The sequence below is a fragment of the Muntiacus reevesi genome, chromosome 4 (genome assembly GCF_963930625.1).
Source record: "Muntiacus reevesi chromosome 4, mMunRee1.1, whole genome shotgun sequence".
Taxonomy (NCBI): domain Eukaryota; kingdom Metazoa; phylum Chordata; class Mammalia; order Artiodactyla; family Cervidae; genus Muntiacus; species Muntiacus reevesi.
Genome location: NC_089252.1, coordinates 38,671,990 through 38,691,532, shown reverse-complemented (window position 1 = coordinate 38,691,532; position 19,543 = coordinate 38,671,990). Strand labels below are relative to the sequence as shown.

The 19,543-nt window shown below is 40.1% G+C and overlaps 1 protein-coding gene across 4 annotated transcripts in view; it reads right to left on the bottom strand.

Moving 5' to 3' along the window:
* PTPRM (protein tyrosine phosphatase receptor type M) overlaps positions 1–19,543 on the bottom strand; it is a 637,795-nt gene that overhangs the window by 397,280 nt on the left and 220,972 nt on the right. The gene's annotated exons all lie outside the window — the stretch shown is intronic.

The window sequence follows — 19,543 nt, the reverse complement described above, 5'->3', positions numbered from 1 at the left end:
GTTGAGTCATATTTTAGATTCCATATGTAAGTGATATTATATGATACTTGTCTCTCTCTCTCTCTGACATACTTCATTTAGTATGATAATCTCTAGTTGCATTCATGTTACTACAAATGGCATTATTTTGCTCTATGGCTGAGTAGTATTCATTGTGTGTGTGTGTGTGTGTGTGTGTGTCTGTACGTACCACATGTTCTTTATCTATTCATCTGTCAGTGGACATTTATGTCCTGGCTATTGTGAATAATGCTGCTATAAACATAAGGGTGTGTGTACCTTTTGAATTATAGTTTTGTGCCCAGGAGTCAAATTGCTGGATAATACGGGGAAGGAATGGATTCAATGGACATGAGTTTGAGCAAACTATGGGAGATGGTGAAGGACAGGGAAGCCTGGCATGCTGCAGTTCATGGGGTCACAGAGAGTCAGACACAACTTAGCGACTGAACAACAGGGAAGCTTGGAGTTGGTACATGCAAACTATTACACATAGAATGGATAACAAGGTACTACTGTATATTATAGGGAGTGGTATTCAGTATCCTGAGATAAATCATAATGGGAAAGAATGCAAAAAAGAATGTATATATATGTATACATATGTAAAAAATGTATATATATATGTAAAGAATGTAAATATATGTAAAAAAGAATGTGTATATATATATATATATATATATCTGATTCTCTTTGCTATACAACAGAAATTAACACAACATTACAACATTGCAAATTGACTGTACTCCAATTTAAAAAAAGATAAAAAAACATTTAGCACTTGTATAAAAAAAAAATTCTATAACATTGAGGTTTACATCCTCAGTCACACGACCCACATTTCAAGCACCCAACAGTCATGTGGGGCCAGGTGCTGCCATATCCAGCTATTTCACTTTGAACTTCTGCATTATCTCTAGACAGCATGATTCTCTCATGGTACCACCACTGAGTCATCATAGCCGCTCTAAGATTTCCATATAATCTAGGAACAGGCTGGTCTGGTTTGCGGAATCTTAGAAACTGTATAGACATGATGATGTTCTTTGTCATCAATATAGTATGATTTTCTTGCAGGTCAGCACCGCTGCTCCTCCCCCACTGCTGCCCAGCTGGCTTCTTGACTGGAGGTGGGGAGGGTGATGAAGTCTACTGGGCAGCGGCTGTGCCCAGGGAGCATGGTCATTCACAGAAGTCTCAGTGACTCCTTTCGTCTTCTCATCCAGGGCACTAACCCACGCGTGAGTGACCAAGAGTTTCCATGCCAACGCAAGCTTCCCAGGCACCCTGATCTTAGGAGAGGTCACTTGAAAAGTTCAAGAAATGGAAACTATAATAATGATAGGAATTTTACATATCACAATGCGTAAGATAAAATCTTCTAAGATAAAAGGGAAAACTGGTCATTACAAGTCGTCTTGCAGTTCAGTTCAGTCACTCAGTCGTGTCCGACTCTTTGCGACCCCATGAATCGAGGCACGCCAGGCCTCCCTGTCCATCACCAACTCCCGGAGTTTACTCAAACTCATGTCCATCGAGTCGATTATGCCAATCAGCCATCTCATCCTTTGTCCTCCCCTTCTCCTCCTGCCCTCAATCCCTCCCAACATCAGGATCTTTTCCAATGAGTCAGCTCTTCCCATCAGGTGGCTAAAGTATTGGAGTTTCAGCTTCAGCATCAGTCCTTCCAATGAATACCCAGGACTGATTTCCTTTAGAATGGACTGGTTGGATCTTCTTGCAGTCCAAGGGACTCTCAAGAGTCTTCTCCAACGCCACAGTTCAAAAGCATCAATTTTTCGGCGCTCAGTTTTCTTCACAGTCCAGCTCTCACATCCATACATGACCCCTGGAAAAACCATAGCCTTGACTAGACGGACCTTTGTTGGCAAAGTAATGTCTCTGCTTTTTAATATGCCATCTAGGTTGGTCATAACTTTCCTTCCAAGGAGTAAGCATCTTTCAATTTCATGGCTGCAATCCCCATCTGCAGTGATTTTGGAGCCCCCCAAAAATAAAGTCTGACACTGTTTCCACTGTTTTCCCGTCTATTTCCCATGAAGTGATGGGACCAGATGCCATGATCTTAGTTTTCTGAATGTTGAGCTTCAAGCCAACTTTTTCACTCTCCTCTTTCACTTTCACAAGAGGCTTTTCAGTTCCTCTTCTTTAGCAGACAGGAAAAAAATGCATTGAAATTCTAAGAGAGAAGAACAAGTAAATTTGGAGAATCAAAGTGAAAAAAAATACTACTCAGGGTGGTTGGATGTTTCTACTGTGGAAAACGACTCTTACCCTCAGCTGAGTGTTCCTTTAAAGACTTACATCACTGTGAACCATAATTTTCAATTTACATGTATGAATGCTTGTGGGTATATATTGGATTGGTCAGAAAGTTTGTTTGGGCTTTTCCATTACATCTTATAGAAAAACCTGAATAACTTTTTGGCCAACCTAATATATTTTAGTAAACACTCACATATATCTATAAACATACATACATAATCCTAGAAAAGGTGTGGAATTTTTCTCTCATCTACTCGCTGTGGTTTCTTAAACACCAAAATGAGACTACCTTTCTCAGAGAATTATTAGGAGAACTAAAAAAAAAAAAACCCAAATGTAGATATATCCTTTATAAATTAATAGGCTATTATTAAGGGATCAATATTACAAAATGTTTGCATCTAGTTGTTACCGCTCAAGACTGCTTTCTGAGATGAGCTGGTGCTAATGCCATTTAACAGGAACTGCATCACAGAGAGACTAGGAAGCATCTTACCCAGGTTTAAGGATGAGTCAGTGGCAAATCCCGAACTTAAAGCCTCTGAGTTTCCGTCCCATTACTCATCTTGTTACACTCCAATAACCCCAGGTTTCCTCCTGTGCCATGCAAGTACATACGGAGAAAACAAACCCCTTCTCGACAGTGAAGGAAAATTACAAGCACTATTTGAAAATGCAGCAATTTTTCAAGAGATGAATGTTATGTACCTGGAAATATGAAAGCCAAGCCACAAGGGAGGGGTTAGGGAACATATATTTCAGTAATAAGGAAGAACAGTGAACATGGTTTAAGAAAGAGATGGGGACAGAGAGACTGAATGTGTGGAAGAGAATATCACTGAAATGACTGCGGTTATCTACATTCTACAACATGTGGTGGGGGGTGATCTCTTCAAGAGATACAGGGCTGACCAACCCCATCACAAACTTATAGCTGGCTATGGTATTTACAAAAGGACTTAAAAACTGTACTTTGTTGCTTTTAGTAAAATAAGAAAATTTATTCCACATTCCATCATTTGGGGCTGTGGCATCCGCAACACAGTTACAATGTTGATTATTCCCACTCATGAGGCCGAGGTGTGAAACAGACTTGAAGCTGACTCTGAATCACCAAAACCTTTAGTATCATCACATTGTCAAGAATATTATTTCTGGACTTCCCTGGTGGTCCAATGCTAAAGAATTCCCCTGCCAATGCAGGGGATACAGGTTAAATCCTGGGTCCAAGAAGATTCCACATGCTGTGGAGCAATAACTACTCAAGGGCACTCATCCTAGAGCCTGTGCTCTACGACAAGAGAAGCCCACTCACTGCAACCAGAGGAAGCCTGCATGTATCAACTAAGACCCAGTGTGCCAAAAGTAAATAAAATAAAAATATATATAAATATATTAAAAATATATAAAGAAAATGTACAAAACAACAAATACAGAAAAAATAAGAATATTATATCTTGGAGAGTTTCCATCACTTACATGTGGTGACCAGAGGTGGTAAAAGTGTTGATGTGCATAAGAGGGCAGGGTCTCCTGCATCTGGGGAGGTTGAGTCTGGATGCATAGATGAAGAGTCTCTTTACACAGGCTGGGATAAACTGGGTAACTTCCTATTGTAGTTGTTCAGGAATCACAGGAGTTCCCTAAGATACTGTTTTTCCCACTACACAGCCTGTCCTTCAATACTGACTCCATTCAGCTTCATCCCAGCACAGAATGCTCTGTCAGCTTCTTAAGTGTTCTACTGTATAGAGATATTTTTATCTTAAGGTCAAGGTGAAATTCAGGTGCTATGAACTACAAATACTGAAATGATCCTGACTTGTATGTGCGTGTTGAATCACTACAGTCGTGTCCTACTCTTTGCGACCCCTTGGACTGCAGCCCTCCAGGCTCCTCTGCACACGGGATTCTCCAGGCAAGAATACTGGAGTGGGTTGCCATTCCCTTCTCCAGGGGATCTTCCTGACTCAGGGACCTGGGTCTCCTGCATTGCAGTCAGATTCTTTACAGTCTGAGCCTCCAGGGAAGTCCTCCTGACTTGTATACTTTCTCCTTTTTTCCCTTTTTGAGCCAGAATGTCATGTTACATGTTACATGTTGCTGCAATGCAAATTAGCTAACAGGATTAGCAAACAGGGGCATGACATCCATAGAACAGCAGAGTCCCTTCAGCTCAAGAGCAGTTTTTGCAGAACATTAAGGTTTTAGAGTGATCAAAGGCAAATCTTCTCTCCAGTAAAGGGCAACGTGACGCCCATTCGACAAATCTAAAACTCCTGCAGAAATACCTTTGCTTAGGGTCAAAAGCAACATGAAGTTCGGTGGCTCTTTGGAGCTATATCTCTTTCTAGTCTGTTAAGCTGCCGGTGAGCCCAGATGAAGAAGCCATGAAGGTACTACTCCCCTCCTGAGTTCAGAAAGAAAAGATCATTGATGAGGACCACGAGCCTGAGATGCTATGTTTCAGTTGCCAGAAAGCGGTCTCCAGCAGAAAGGAATGACTCCTGGGCCCCCTCTAGTGAGGAGGAGGATGAGAGAGTCCTTGGCACAGGGCAAAGGACGGATTCTCAGGTTAGGGAGATGCAGGTTTGATCCCTAGTTCGGAAAGACCATCTTCAGGTCTTCAGCATTTAGCTCGACATACTTCCACCTGCCCATCCAAAACCCACCTGGTGCTATCATTTTTCACCTAAAATGGTAACGTTTAGGTTCCCTTTCTTCAAAGGAGAGGAACATTATTACTGAAATTTTAGAAAATCTTCAACTCAGTCAATCTTGCCCCTACATTTCCTTCCTGCTGGAGAAGGAAATGGCAACCCACTCTAGTATTCTTGCTTGAAGAATCCTGTGGACAGAGAAGCCTGGTGGGATACAGTCTATAGGGTCACAAAGAGTCAGACATGAACAGACTGAACAACGAATTGTTGCTATTAGTTATACAAGGATGCATAGATTTGAATGGTCAGTGTCATTTTTCTTACAAGATCTAGCACTTTTGGTGTGTAGTTTTGTGCAGTTAGGCGGAGGATTTCCAAGGACAGGTGTGTGACGTTGGTCAAAGTTCCTGCTTGACCTGGACCGTCTTCCTTCCTAACTTCCTTCTGCCCTCTGGAAGCAGCTGGGTCTCTGGACTGTCCCCACGGTCACAGGCAAAGGTCCTCCACCTCTAAACAAGAAACTACCCGAGCAGCTCGTCCACACACATTATTCTTTTTATTGAAGTACAGCTGCTGTACAGTGTCATGTAAGTTACAGGTGTACCATAGAGTGATTCAATTTGAGTTTTTAAATGTCTCACTCCACTTATAGATATTGTAAAATTCTGGCTATATTCCTCATGTAGTACAATGTAACCTTTTAGCTTATTTTATATCTAAGAATTTGTACCTCTTAATCCCTACCCCATATTGCCTCTTCCTCCTCTTCTTTTTTTAAAAAAAATTAAACTATTTATTTATTTTTGCCTTTAGTCGATAGGCATAGTGGGATCTTAGTTCCCCAACTAGGGCTTAGAACTGATGACTCCTGCATTGGAAGTGTGGAGCTTTAACCACTGGACCACCAGGGAAGTCCTGCCCTTAACCTTTTTCTCTCCTTAATGGTAACACCAGTTTGCTCTCTCCATTTGTTCTCCATTCTCTCCATCTGCTTCTTTTTTTTTTATTACACTCACTAGTTGTATTTTTTAGATTCCACATATAAGTGACATCACATGGTATTTCTCTTTCTCTAATACTAGTTTTAAAAGAAAAAGGTCTCTCTTTATTGAGTACCTGTGCAGTCTGCTGAGAAGGCCCTATTTTCTTCCTCCAGAGTCGCTCAACTGATACATCTATGTAGCCCTCACAAATAATGATTAACACATATAAAGGCACTTTGGACAGTGTTTGCCATATAACACAAGCCCAAGAGTTACTGACAATTATCATCATGTTTACTGTGTACTTCAGACCTCCTAATGCCTGGCTTCTCTAAATCATCTTGAAATCTCCAGCATTTAGCTCAACATATTTCCACCTGCCCATCCAAAACCCACCTGGTGCTATCATTTTTCACCTAAAATGGTAATGTTTAAATTCCCTTTCTTCAAAGGAGAGGAACATTATTACTAACATTATTACTGAAATTTTAGAAAATCTTGAGCTCAATCTTGCCCCTACATTTAAGTTTTGGGAAGGAAACATTTACTTCTGTATGTGGTCATGAGGAATTATTACGTGGCTTCAAGTTTGTTGTTGGGTTGCTAAGCCATGTCCAACTCTTTGCAACCTCATGGACTGTATCCCACCCAGTTCCTCTGTCAATGGGATTTTTCTGGCAGGAATACCGGACAGGGTAGCCATTTCTTCCTCCAGAGGATCTTCCTGACCCAGGGATCGAACTCGGGTCTCCTTCATTACAGGTAGATTCTTTACTGCTGAGCCACCAGGGAAGCACATCAAGTTTAGAAGATGACGTTTCAGGAGACACCAGTACTTTCTGCACTAGTGTTCTATGGTGAGTGTGCAGAAGAATGTGTGAACATTTATGTTTAGCATCCTCCAGCAACTCTGGATCCTGGGGTAAAGTCCCAGTTGTACCTAAAGGGATGGCAGGTCAGAGGAAGAGGTGCTTTTTAATTGTCTGAATGTATCACCTGCCTGTTATAGAAGTAAAGTCAACTCACAAACTAAGATTGGCTGAATGGATACAAAAAAAAGTGATGTTAAAGACTTCAAAGCATTCACATTCTAGACTAGTAAGTCTGTTCTTAACAATGTCCCTATATGGTTGAATAATTAATTTTAAATGTCTACTTCAATGTTTGGACTGTGATAAAATGCATTTTCAAAGAGTCATTGGGCCCCCTTTGTCGGTATGTCCTTACCACAATCTTTTACCCTACAAAAATACCCCAACTGGGCAAATAAATAAAAGGAATCAGGATTCAAATCAACATCAAAATTCTGTTTGTGTTCAAATTAAAAAACAAAACAAAACGCCCTTAAGTCACAAGTACGGAAGCGGAGAGAGTATAATGTTGCAGGGCAAATGGAAAGATCTCTACAGAATGGAGTTAGCTTCAAAAGGGGCTGTCTCACCAGGCAGCTCGGCAGGTCTTTAAAAATCATTATTTTGGTTTCTCTGGAAAGGAAGACTCTGTTATGAGAACATGTGATGTTCGTATTCTCAACTCTTTGGGTGAATTAAATTTAGCTTAATCATACACATTGGCACATGCGTTTGATTAGTCTATCCTCCATCATTGTTGGTGAAGGTGGCAATAACGACATATAATTTGTTACTCCCTTCTACCTCATCATTAAAAATCTGCATTGGTGTTCTAGGCTCTAGATTTTTAATGGCTGAGGAAACTGCAGGGATTCTTCTGCAAAATTCGAGAAACTTGGTGCACAGGACAAATGTAGTAGGAAGAGAGAACTCTGTGTACTATTCAATACCTTTGCTGACAGAGAAGCAGCATCTGATGAACTTGAGAGATGGAGTATTTCCTGCCATATCAGTAAACAAGGATGTCAGAGTCATCAGTGATTGCAGCCTTCCATTGTGAGCCTAAGGGCATCCAGGAAAGAGAACAATACCTGCGATCTAGCAGTCATTAGGCTTCAGCTACTCCTTTTGGTAAGCCCCAAAGGAGCTCAGGATGTGAAAACACAGGATGCTTACGCAGAATAGCTGAGAAGCCTATAAAAGGAATGATTTCAGCCAGCCCAGACTCTTGCATCTTCCCATACATAGAAAACTGCTAAATTCCTTAACTTGGGATATCTAGTTTTCCTTATTCGCAATAGTCTTTTGATGTTCAGACTACCTGCCCTTTGTTGCAAACCTTCTCTATAACCTGGCTCCTACCCTCGCCTCCTCCTCAGAGCAGTTCTCTCCACGTTACTTGAGATGCTGTCTCTCATGCCTGAAGTCTTAAAAATTCCCACCAGATAAAATACAACTCTCAACTTTTGAGTTTGTGACCTTTTTTTTTTTTTTTTTAAAGTTGATATGACGCCCTTTTTCATGAGAGTTTTGTGTTGACTACATGTGCATCTGAATATGTATATGTGTGTACACACACAGCATCACACATGTATGCTGCCTACAGCACATGTCTGGTCATTACACTCACATTTCCTATTCTACCCCATTTCATCTTGCAGCATGAATAAGTCATGGACATAACCCACATGGATTTCAGAGCCCATGACTGCTTTTCAGGCCTCACGGAAATAGCCCCCTGAGACAATCTAAAACTGAGCTCTGCCTGCTCAGTTAAGAAAACCTTTTCTTGTCAATTTGTAATTTTAAATTTGATCTCATCTTTCAAACACCAAAATACTACATCCCTCCCCCGTCTCCCTCAGCCGGTACTAAAATGGTACTAAAGAATATGTCTTTTCTGATGGGAAGCCTTGTGACATAGGGAACGTGAAGCCTGCAGAGAAATAAATGAACTCAGGAGCAAATCTCAAAGAGAACAAAACCTCTGCAGGGAGGTGCCACCAGCCCCGTAGAAACACTTATTAGCACCCATTTCAGCCTGATGAAACTGCTCTCGCCACGGCCACTCTCCTGTCCTGCAGATCAGCTGTCAAGCCTCCTTCCTGGGGCACAGGCTCTTTCGTGCTTCTCTCAAAAATGTCACCTGAGCATACGTATGAAATATGTGTTTTGCAACCACTAGAGAAGAAACCTTCTAACAAAAATATCTCCCTTCATCCAAATGTCCTCTCTCCCTTTCTAATTTTGCCCTCTCTCTTCTTGCCTTTCTGATGGATTCTCAGTAATTACTGAGCAGGAAGAACATCTGTGACTTGCACTGATTTTTGCCACTCTCCTAAAATGCTGGTGAAAATACAGTAAGACGGCAGAGAAGCAACACCACTCCACAAGGAGGCTCAGGTACACCCTCCCACTGCATGATCTCTTCCCTCCTAGAGTCTAGCATGTGCCTTCAGCCGAGGGAAAACTGGGGACTCGCATGACCTGGCCTCCTTGCAAGTCACACTGGCCAGTAAAAGGCAGTCTGTGCTCCCCAAGGGAATTTCACATCAAAATAAGTGTTACGAAATTAACGATAAGCACAGCTCAACTATTTACAATAGTCAGGACAGGGAGGCAACCTCATCCATTAACAGATGAGTGGATAAAGAAGTGGTTGACATCTATTTATCTATACAATGGCAACTGTGTGCCTACATGCCCATTCACTAAGTCGTGTCTGATTCTTTGTGACACCACAGACTGCAGCCCACCAGGCTCCTCAGTCCATGGGATTTCCCAGGCAAGAATACTGGAGTGGGCTGCTATTTCCTCTTCCAGGAGATCTTCGAGACCCAGGATCGTTCCCTGAACCCACGCTCCAGAGACTCCTGCGATGGTAGGCAGATTCTTTACCACTGAGTCACTTAGGAATCCCCACAATGGAATATTATTCAGCCATAAAAAAGAATGAAATAATATGATTTGCAGCAACAGGGATGGATCAAGAGATTATCATACTAAGGGAAGTAAATTAGCCAAAAATCATATGGCTATCACTTATATGTAGAACCTTAAAAAATGATATAAATGAACTTATTTATAAAACAGACATAGATTCACAGACTAGAAAACAAACTTAAGGTTAATGAAGGGGAAAGAATGGAGGGATAAAGTAGGATTAACAGATACACACTCCTATATATTAATATAAAATAATCAACCAGGATCTACTGTATATATAGCACAGAGAATTATAGTCAATATCTTGTAATAACCTACAATAGGAAATAATCTGAAAAAGAATACATGTATATGTATAACTGAATCACTTTGTTGTACACCTGAAACATTATAAATCAACTATACTTCAAAAAAAATAAAAATCAAAAAAATAAGCATAGCTCACATCCAAAATGGGTATAAGACAGTTGCTTCAGGACACTTAAACTAAATGCCTCAAAGATAATGCAATTGGTAAATTAGTGATTCACAGCATAATTGAATAGGTATTTTTATCTTTATTACTCATAAGAATACTGAGGTGACTAAATATTAAGTCACTTTAACTAATCACTTTTAGCCAAGCAAGAGGCATCTGAGCAAACATTATGTACTAAGCACTTTAAGAACTCCAAAAAACAAAACTTGGACCAGTTCTTCCAGCAAGAATCTCACAGCTAAGCTGTCTATCACATTTTTAATATTTTGTATTGAGCACAGAAACAAAAAAATTCACAAATTAGCAGATCAGATCCATTATGTTTACCAAAATATTTACATAACCACAGTGTGAAGTAGCTGTAAAACTTGTAGGTTTAGAACCTAGAACTATCAACCAGAAGCTCATTTTTAAATAAGAACTTTTTCCTTTTTCCTTTTCATTATGATATAGGTCATACATGAACAAGAGTGTATTGGAAGCAACCTACATGTTCATCAACAGAAGAATGGACAAATAAGATGTGGTACACACAATGGAATATTACTCAGCCTTAAAAAAGAACAAACTTGAGTCATTTCTAGTGAGGTAGATGAACCTAGGGCCTGTATATTTAATATACAGAGGGAAGAAAGTCATAAAGAGAAAAACAAATTGCTATTTGTTGGGAAGGAATGGAGATGCAGATATAAAAAGAGTTTTGAGACACGATTATCATATGAGAGACAAAGAAGAGTTTCTGGAAAAGGGAAGAAACTCTGTGGGTTCAATTAGAGAAGTAACATCTCTCCTTTCATGAAAAAAAAAAATGACAGTGAGAAGTCACTTACTGTGTGTCATCTGGACACACTGCTCTAATGACTGATCTGGAAAATACTAGGTGTGTGACTTATAATTTATAAGTAAAGAACAAACGCAGAGTAAACACAACATTTTAACTATCTGATGACGCTAATGACTGTATCTCAGGGAGTGAGCCACAGGAAAGTGACAGGTAGCTGGTTATGATGTTCTCAAGAGGCTGCTTAATTTCCCATAAGTCAGGCTTTTTATCAGTTGACAGTTTTAGAAACAACTTCACTTTTGTTCTAAGTCTCAGAGTGATACAAGCCATCACAATTTAAGTTACTGCTTATTTTTTCCTAAGTTACTGTTAATTTAGAGATGATTTTTTTCACATGTGTATCCAGTGATAGACTGTCTACCAGCTAAATTATGTCTTGCTTTAAGAAGACGTTCCCAACAAAAAAATAAATAAATAGCAAAAAATGATTTAAAAAAGATATTACACAGTAAACTTTCACATGACATGTAAACGAAACTGAAATATTTTTTAAAGTGCATCATCTTTGACATTTTCGGCTTAAGGAACTACCCTGCCATAAAAGATAATCCTCCAAAGAACTCCAAGGGTTCTGTTAACATCCCCAACAGGGAGCTCCCCATATTCCTGAAGAGGAAACAAATCATTTTGTGTAAGATGTTTCATTAGCCTGCCTGGGGTCAGAAGACACAGCCAAGGTAGGATTCCTCCAGGATCAGAGGGCAGAAAGGAGGAATGATTAAAACATAACTAGGGGTGGGGGCTTCCCTGGTGACTCCATGGTAAAGAATCTCCCTGCCAATGCAAGAGACACGAGTTCAATCTCTGGTCCAGGAAAATCCCACATGCTGCGAAGCAACAAAGTCATGGACCACAACCCCTGAGCCTGTGCTCCACAACTAGAGAAGCAACCATAATGAGAAGCCCACACATGGCAACAAAGAGTAAACCCCACTCACCACAACTAGAGAAAAGCTGGAGCAGCAAGGAAGACCCAGTACAGCCGAAAAGTAATAAATAAATTAATTAAAACAAAAACAAAAAAAACTTAACAAGGTTAATCAGTAGAGGAAATTAACCTGGTCTCTGCATCACACTGATGATACAATGTCAAATTTATAAGTGATCAAAACAGTCTAGAATTTTAAGGAATCTGTTGGATTAATTAATCAGAAAAAGCATAAAGATACTGATGTCTTTATTTCATATCAGTAATTTCATATCAATTAGCAATCGATATGAAAAGGCAGTTTGTATTAGCAGAAATACAATTAGAGAAGAGATGCCTGGGAGAACATTCATCCTCACCACAAAAATTAAAGCACATGTGGGAGATACTTTAAAACATGAATAAATTTCTTCAATACGTAAAAAGTTCAAACCCAAACATTTGTAAGGTTCTGGCGAAGCTCTTGCAGGCACTCAAGAAGGAAGCACGGTGATGACTCCTGCATTTCTACCATAAAGACCATACCCTTCTGAGCAGGTTGGGGAGAATTCTGAGTAGACCCATCTAGAGATAAGAGTGCCCAGTTTGAAGAGTTTCTGAGGGCTGTGTGGACCAGGGCGGGCGAAGGATTCCTTCTGGTGCAGGACGGGACACAGGAGCACTTTGACCTCCGTGGGCAGGACTGGGGCTCTGCGGCCAGATGGCCCACATCTGGATCCTGACTCGGCCACTTGTTTGAAGTCATGAGCGAGTTAGCTCACTCCACTCTGCCTCAGTTTCCTAACCTAGGAAATGGGGATTAAATTATGCTCATCTCAAAGAGGTTGTTCAGTGAATTGATTCAATGAGGGAATTCACTTAGAAAGCTTCTCAGAAGAGTGCCTGATACATAGTAGGTACTTAACCAAAGATTGGCCTAGGCCCTGGTCTTTATCCAAATGTATTTGGTTTAGGTTTAGGGAGATGGAATAGTTGAATTCCTACTTCAAGGTAATTGCTGGCCCTCCCGTTGTCATGTGTCTCAACAACCATGTGATTATACAGACTATACCCTCATGCTTTCAACTTAACAAGGTTAGAAATACTCACCAGGCATGGCATTCAGATTCTTTCCAACGTCCAACACTAATCTTCAAACATGCCTAATCATTCTGAATGTAACTCGGAATAAAAACTCTGGGTTGAAATTTTACCAAATCCATGGAATTATACATTTTTATTGAAAATGTACATTTTTTATTGAAAGGGTAAAATTCTATAATAATTAATGGTGATTGCCAAAGCTGTGAGTTGTGTTTACAAATTTTCAGATACATGAGTAAGTATGAGTGTGCTCAGTCAATGCCCAACTGAGATTTTCATTCTCAGCATTTTCAGTCTGTAGGAACTATAGTTTAATTAAAATACTTCAACTCACCACATCTTGATTTAGTTTATTAGGTAGGTGAGCTAGAAATAAATTCAGATACATTATTCTATCACTGAGCTTGGTTGGGTAGAAAATTATTTTTATAGGAGTTCCACTACTTAGCTTTTAGTTGCTCTTTCCTTTAGAATACAGAATTAATTTTTACAATTCTATTAAGACCTAAGGTTTTAAAATGCTTCTCTCATTTTTCATGAAGTTCTGAAGAGGTTTCTTTTTTTCCCTGTCTCTAGCATATTTTATTTTCCCTTTTAAGTCAATTGAATATAGCTTAAATTCTAACCAATTTAAATTATTCATTGTTATTAAGCTCCTTTCAAAATGTACTCACTTGATGCAGAATTGATTTGCTTATAGGAGAAACAACTGTGTACTTGGGAAAAGCTCAGGGAAAAATCTATAAATTTGCAAAGAAATGGATAACCAAATTTTAAACATCCTTGCAGACTCTTTTCTTTTCCAGAGAGACCCAGATCTTTCTTTCTCTGTGCTTTAACTTTTTCCTTTAATTTTTTTAAATAACAGAATTAATATATATTTCATTATAAAAAGTTGAAAATAAAGGATTTCAAAGGAAAATTAACCCCTTCTCACTCAAGCAGCCACAAACTTATCCCAATAAAAAGTGTATTTCCTTCAAAATCTTTGTTTATACACATACAAACATATATTCACATACATGATATATTTTTCAGCCTCTTCCTATGTTTTTTAAAGATTAATAACCTGACATGTTTCTTTGGAGTGTGTTTTGTTCTTAACAATAACATGACATGGTTAACTCTTGAGGTCAATACAGACACATGGACCCAGTCTGCTGTTGCTACCATGTTTATTCCAATAGCATCCATGTGAACACACTGTTTTCCCATAGAATCAGTTCAGTTCAGTTCAGTTCAGTTGCTCAGTCATGTCCAACTCTTTGCGACCCCATGAATCGCAGCACACCAGGCCTCCCTGTCCATCACAAACTCCTGGAGTTTACTCAAACTCATGCCCATCGAGTCTGTGATGCCATCCAGCCATCTCATCCTCTGTCGCCCCCTTCTCCTCCTGCCCCCAATCCCTCCCAGCATCAGGGTCTTTTCCAATGAGTCAGCTCTTCGCATGAGGTGGCCAAAGTACTGGAGCTTCAGCTTCAGCATCAGTCCTTCCAATGAACACCCAGGAATGATTTCCTTTAGGATGGACTGGTTGGATCTCCTTGCAATCCAAGGGACTCTCAAGAGTCTTCTCCAACACTACAGTTCAAAAGCATCAATTTTTCGGCACTCAGCTTTCTTCACAGTTCAACCCTATTCCCATAGAATAAAGCCCTACGAATCAGGCTGCCAAAAGGTAGATGCATTTCTAAGTTTTCAGTGTTTTGATTTATGGAATAAAAATACTAAACAACTGCTCCAGACATGAAAAGAGTAATTTTTTATTTATTAAGGATAACGCGCAGTGGTTTGCACAGAACGGCCCAATCACTTCAGGGAAGGGTGGGTTGCCTAAAGAGACAGTGGGTCTGATCCCAGAGGAAGCTGCCTCTTGGCTGTCTCTGTTCCAAACACAGACACTCACATGGCTTCCTCTGTATGTTATTACTGCTGTTGCTGTTGGTGGTATTCGGCTTCCCCAGTGGCTCAGTGGTAAAGAATCTGCCTGCAATGCAGGAGATGCAGGTTCGATCCCTGGGTCGGGAAGACCCCCTGGAGAAGGGAATGGCAACCCACTCCAGTATTCTTGCCTGTGAAATCCCATGGACAGAGGACCCTGGTGGGTTAAAGTCCATGGGATTGCAACAGGGTTGGACAAGACTCAGTGTCTAAACAACAACTGTTGTCGGTGTTACTGAGTATTTACTGAGTACTTGCAATGTGCCACTTGCTCTGTTAAATACTTTATTTTTTTAAGGCAGTTTCCTTTTCATTTATTTATTTTTGTCTGTGCTAGGCCTTTGTTGCTGTGCTGGCTTTCTCTAGCTGCAACAAGCAGGGGCAACTCTTTAGTTGCAGTTCATGGGCTTCTCACTGCAGTGGCTTCTCTTGTTGTGGAGCACAGGCTCTAGGGCGCGCAGGTTTCAAGTAGCTGCAGCTCTCAGGCATAGCTGGCCTGCAGCATGTGGGATCTTCCTGGACCAGGGATTGAACCTGTGTTCCCTGCGTTGGCAGGCAGATTCTCATCCACTGAGCCACTGAGGAAGTCCTGCTAAGAACTTCATATCCGTTCTTTTATTCGATCTTCTCAATAACCCATGGGTGGGGGAATATTATTATCAATTCATATTCAGAAGGGTTAAAAATCTTCCTCAAGGACTGATTCTAGGGCTAATGTTTTAATTCAACATATAATCAAGATTTCATAGCACATCTCTGAGTAAAATAACGAAATATTTGTGGCATATGCTCTTTGGAAAAAATTAAAATTAGGGGAAGCAAAATGTACTCAAAGCTATTAGGATCAACTTTAACTTTGAATTATAACTCTTAAAAATAAGTCGATTCTAAAATCATATGAGGTATTCTCTTATTGAAAAGTAAAAATTAAAACCCACCATGGTTAAGAGGGCAGTATTGAGACAAAATTAGTTACTTTTCCTTAAGTAAGCAAGAGGCAGTGACCAAAATAAAGAGATGAAAATGAAATCTATTTCTTTAAAAACCACCAGGGTTCACTGGAAAATATAAATTTTAAATAAGACATTTAATATCATCTAAACAATTAGATCAGCCCCTGCATCTCTTCAGAAGCCCAGAGGATATTGTTTATTCTGGTTGCTTCCTAATGCAATAAAATGATATAATAACACCCATGTGGTTTTACTTAAAAATGTGATTTGAGGTCAAATTATTCAAAGCAGATGTCCAATTTCCTTAGCTTACACAACCCTAGAGACAAACATTATCTGCTAAAAGAGCTAAAAGAGTCTGGGGGTCAGACACAGTCATGATGCATCAGAGGTCCACAAGGATGCTTAGAAAACTCTGTCTTCTTCTCAAAAGGAGTCCCCTGTTCATGTGTTCTGTCCAGAGTCACCATGAAGGGTTTCCCTGGAGGTCCAGTGGTTAAGACACCACACTCCCAAAGCAGGAAGCATGGGTTTGATACCTGGTCAGGGGTACGAAATCCCACTTGTTGCACAGTCTAATTAATTAATTAATTAAACCTTTAAACAGTTCATCCAAAAAAAAAAAAAAAAAAAAAGAACCACCATGAGAATCATTCCTAACATTCATTATTATTGTACAAAGAATTCATTTGTGTCTGCTGGTAATAAGAAGGAAGGAGATGTAAGAGTTAGAAGTATTGAGTATCTCAGGTATTTTTATTCAAGACTAATTTTCCTTTCATTTGGCCAATATTATTTTGTGAATCACTTAGATAAGATATTGCTCTTAATCTAGATGGAGAAATAGACCATGGATCGACTTACAAAGAAACATGAATATAAATGAACAAACATATAATTTTTTTTGGCACACAGGGCACGTGTGAAGAAGAGGAGACCAATGAGAGCAGAACAACCTAGGGCAATGACACTGGAGAAGTGGGGAAAGACAAAATGGACATTGTGAGTTACAATCATAGGAGTTTACATCTGAAAAGATGCTGAGAGGCTGACAAGCTGATGGTGTCCATGATGGTGTCCAGTATAATCCTGAACCCAAATGATGTAGAAGAATAGAGACGCTATATCATGCTATCAATTGAATTTTTCCTTACTAAAAGCAAAATAGTAAATGTTGTACTTCTATATCCCAGCCTTGCATATTATCTGACATACAGTAGGTACAAGATTGTGTTCAATCATGTCCAACTCTTTGCGACCCCATGGACTGTAGCCCACCAGGCTCCTCTGTCCGTGGGATTTTCCAGGCAAGAATACTGGAGTAGATTGCCCTTTCCTTCTCAAGGGGATCTTCTTCCCCAACCCAGGGATCAAACCCTCATCTCCTAAGTCTCCTGCATTGCAGGCGGATTCTTTGCCACTAAGCTACTGGGAAACCCCCAGTGTATGTCAGAGATATACTCAAATCATTCAGTAGTAGAGATGCTCTGAAGAAAAGAATGACTGATGTAACTCCAGGATAACTGTCAGGATAAATTAAGAACTCCAACTGGACTATCACTGGGACATCTCAAAGCAACACAAATGCAAAGAATGATCATCCTTATCTTGGAAGATGGAGGAATACTTGTAATTGGCTTTATTCACTGTGCAAATGTTAGCAGGATTAACCTGCAGGCAACAGACAACTAAGATGGAGATGTGATTGGACCACAGGAAGAGTGGCACATCCACGCCTGTTTCAGGAATCACAGGATGTCTTTCCAGGACGGCAACTGAGCTCTTCTGGAAGCAGTCGCGGTTCACGTTAACATGCTTTGTTCTTTCCAGCGTGGGGCTTGGCTTTCACAAAACTTCTTTCAAGAGCTGCATTGCTGCCTTAAGTGGTCTTCCAGGGAGCTGAACTCCCACCTGGCTCACAGACGGGTCAGATACTTTAAAACTAACCATTACTGTGAGGGCTTTGAAAGCTCCTTAACCCCTGTGGGAGTTAACTGCCAGAGAGGCAGTTCTTTTGGAGAGCATTGTAGAGAGCATCTTCAAACCTTTTCATTACGCAGAATTACTTCCACACCCAGAGGAGAAAACCCAGCAAAAGGCAAATAATACTTTTTAAATATTCAGGGAAAAAAAATCTTAAATGGGTTTTATTATATTTTCAAATGAAAATTATTTCAGGGGTTGTGATTGCCAAGGGAGAAGCCGAGCAGGAGAGGGGATGGTTTGGGAGTTTGGGATCAGCAGATGCAAACTATTATATATAGGATGAATAAACAGCAAGGTCTTAGTGTATAGAATGAAAAATCATATTCAATATCCTGTGATAAACCATAATGGAAAAGAAAAAAATATAATGAAATGCAGAAAATCATTCAGTAGATTTAATATTTAAAAGTATCCATCAGACTTTACATTTTGTAGATGAGCAGTGAAATGAAGAGATGGGGGGTGGGTATCATGTGTTCTGAAGTGAGTCATGTATCAGCAACATGAACATTTTAGCCCCAGAGAGTAAATACACCAAAATAAAACTCTGAACATCTCACACGGATGTCATCAAATGCCTGCATTTATTCAGATGACCCAGAGCCCGCACTTGCCATTACAGGAAAATTACATTATTTGGTTTCTTAACTTACAAAAATTCACAAGAAAGGAAAACTGAAAGCAGATATGTAGGCAACAATGAGGAAAAAAGAGTATCACAAAGGGATATATGCAGGCATGCTCAGTCAAGTCCGATTCCTTGTGACTGCATAGACTGTAGCCTTCCCAGGCTCCTCTGTGCATGGAATTTCCCAGGCAAGAATACTGGGGAGGTTGCCACTTCCTCCTCCAGGAGATCTTCCTGACCCACAGACCCTCTTATGCCCCCTGCATTGCAGGCATATTTTTTATCGCTGAGAATACAAGGAAAAAAGGGAATACAGAGACTTCCCTGGTGGTCCAGTGGCTAAGACTTCGCATTCCCAATGCAGGTGGCCTGTGTTCAACCTCTGGTTGGTGAACCAGATCCCACACCAGTCAACTAAAAGAGCTCATATGTCGCAGTGAAGATCAAAGGTCCCGAGTGCCGCAAGTAAGACCCAGCACAGCCAAATAAATAAATAAGCATTTTTTTTTTTAAGGAACACATTAAAGACAGCCAGGACTAGTCTCAGCTCTGTAGCCAATGGCCATTATGAGCATGGTAACCACTTTGCTGCAGCAGGTCTGTGGAAAACCTGTTTTCTTAATGATGACCTCAGCTTATCACCAACACGCCAGCTTATGTCAGCAAGGCAGAGGAATGCCTGACAGAGTTCAGGATGATATTCATGGAAAAGTGGTGAAAATGTTAAGTGATACTAACAGTGATCAACTGTGAACCATCTTGGAAACGGAGCTTCCAGAACAACTTCATCGGCCAGTGAAGGATGAGGAACACAACATCTGTGGTATAACTTCAACCTTGATTTCACTTTCATTGCAGAACCGTGACCTTTCATGACCATGTGGCAAAGATTAACCTGCCTGCACCCCAACCTCTCACCCACAGGAAAACATACGACCTAGCTTCTATTAGGAATCTGTGAGATTTTAACAAA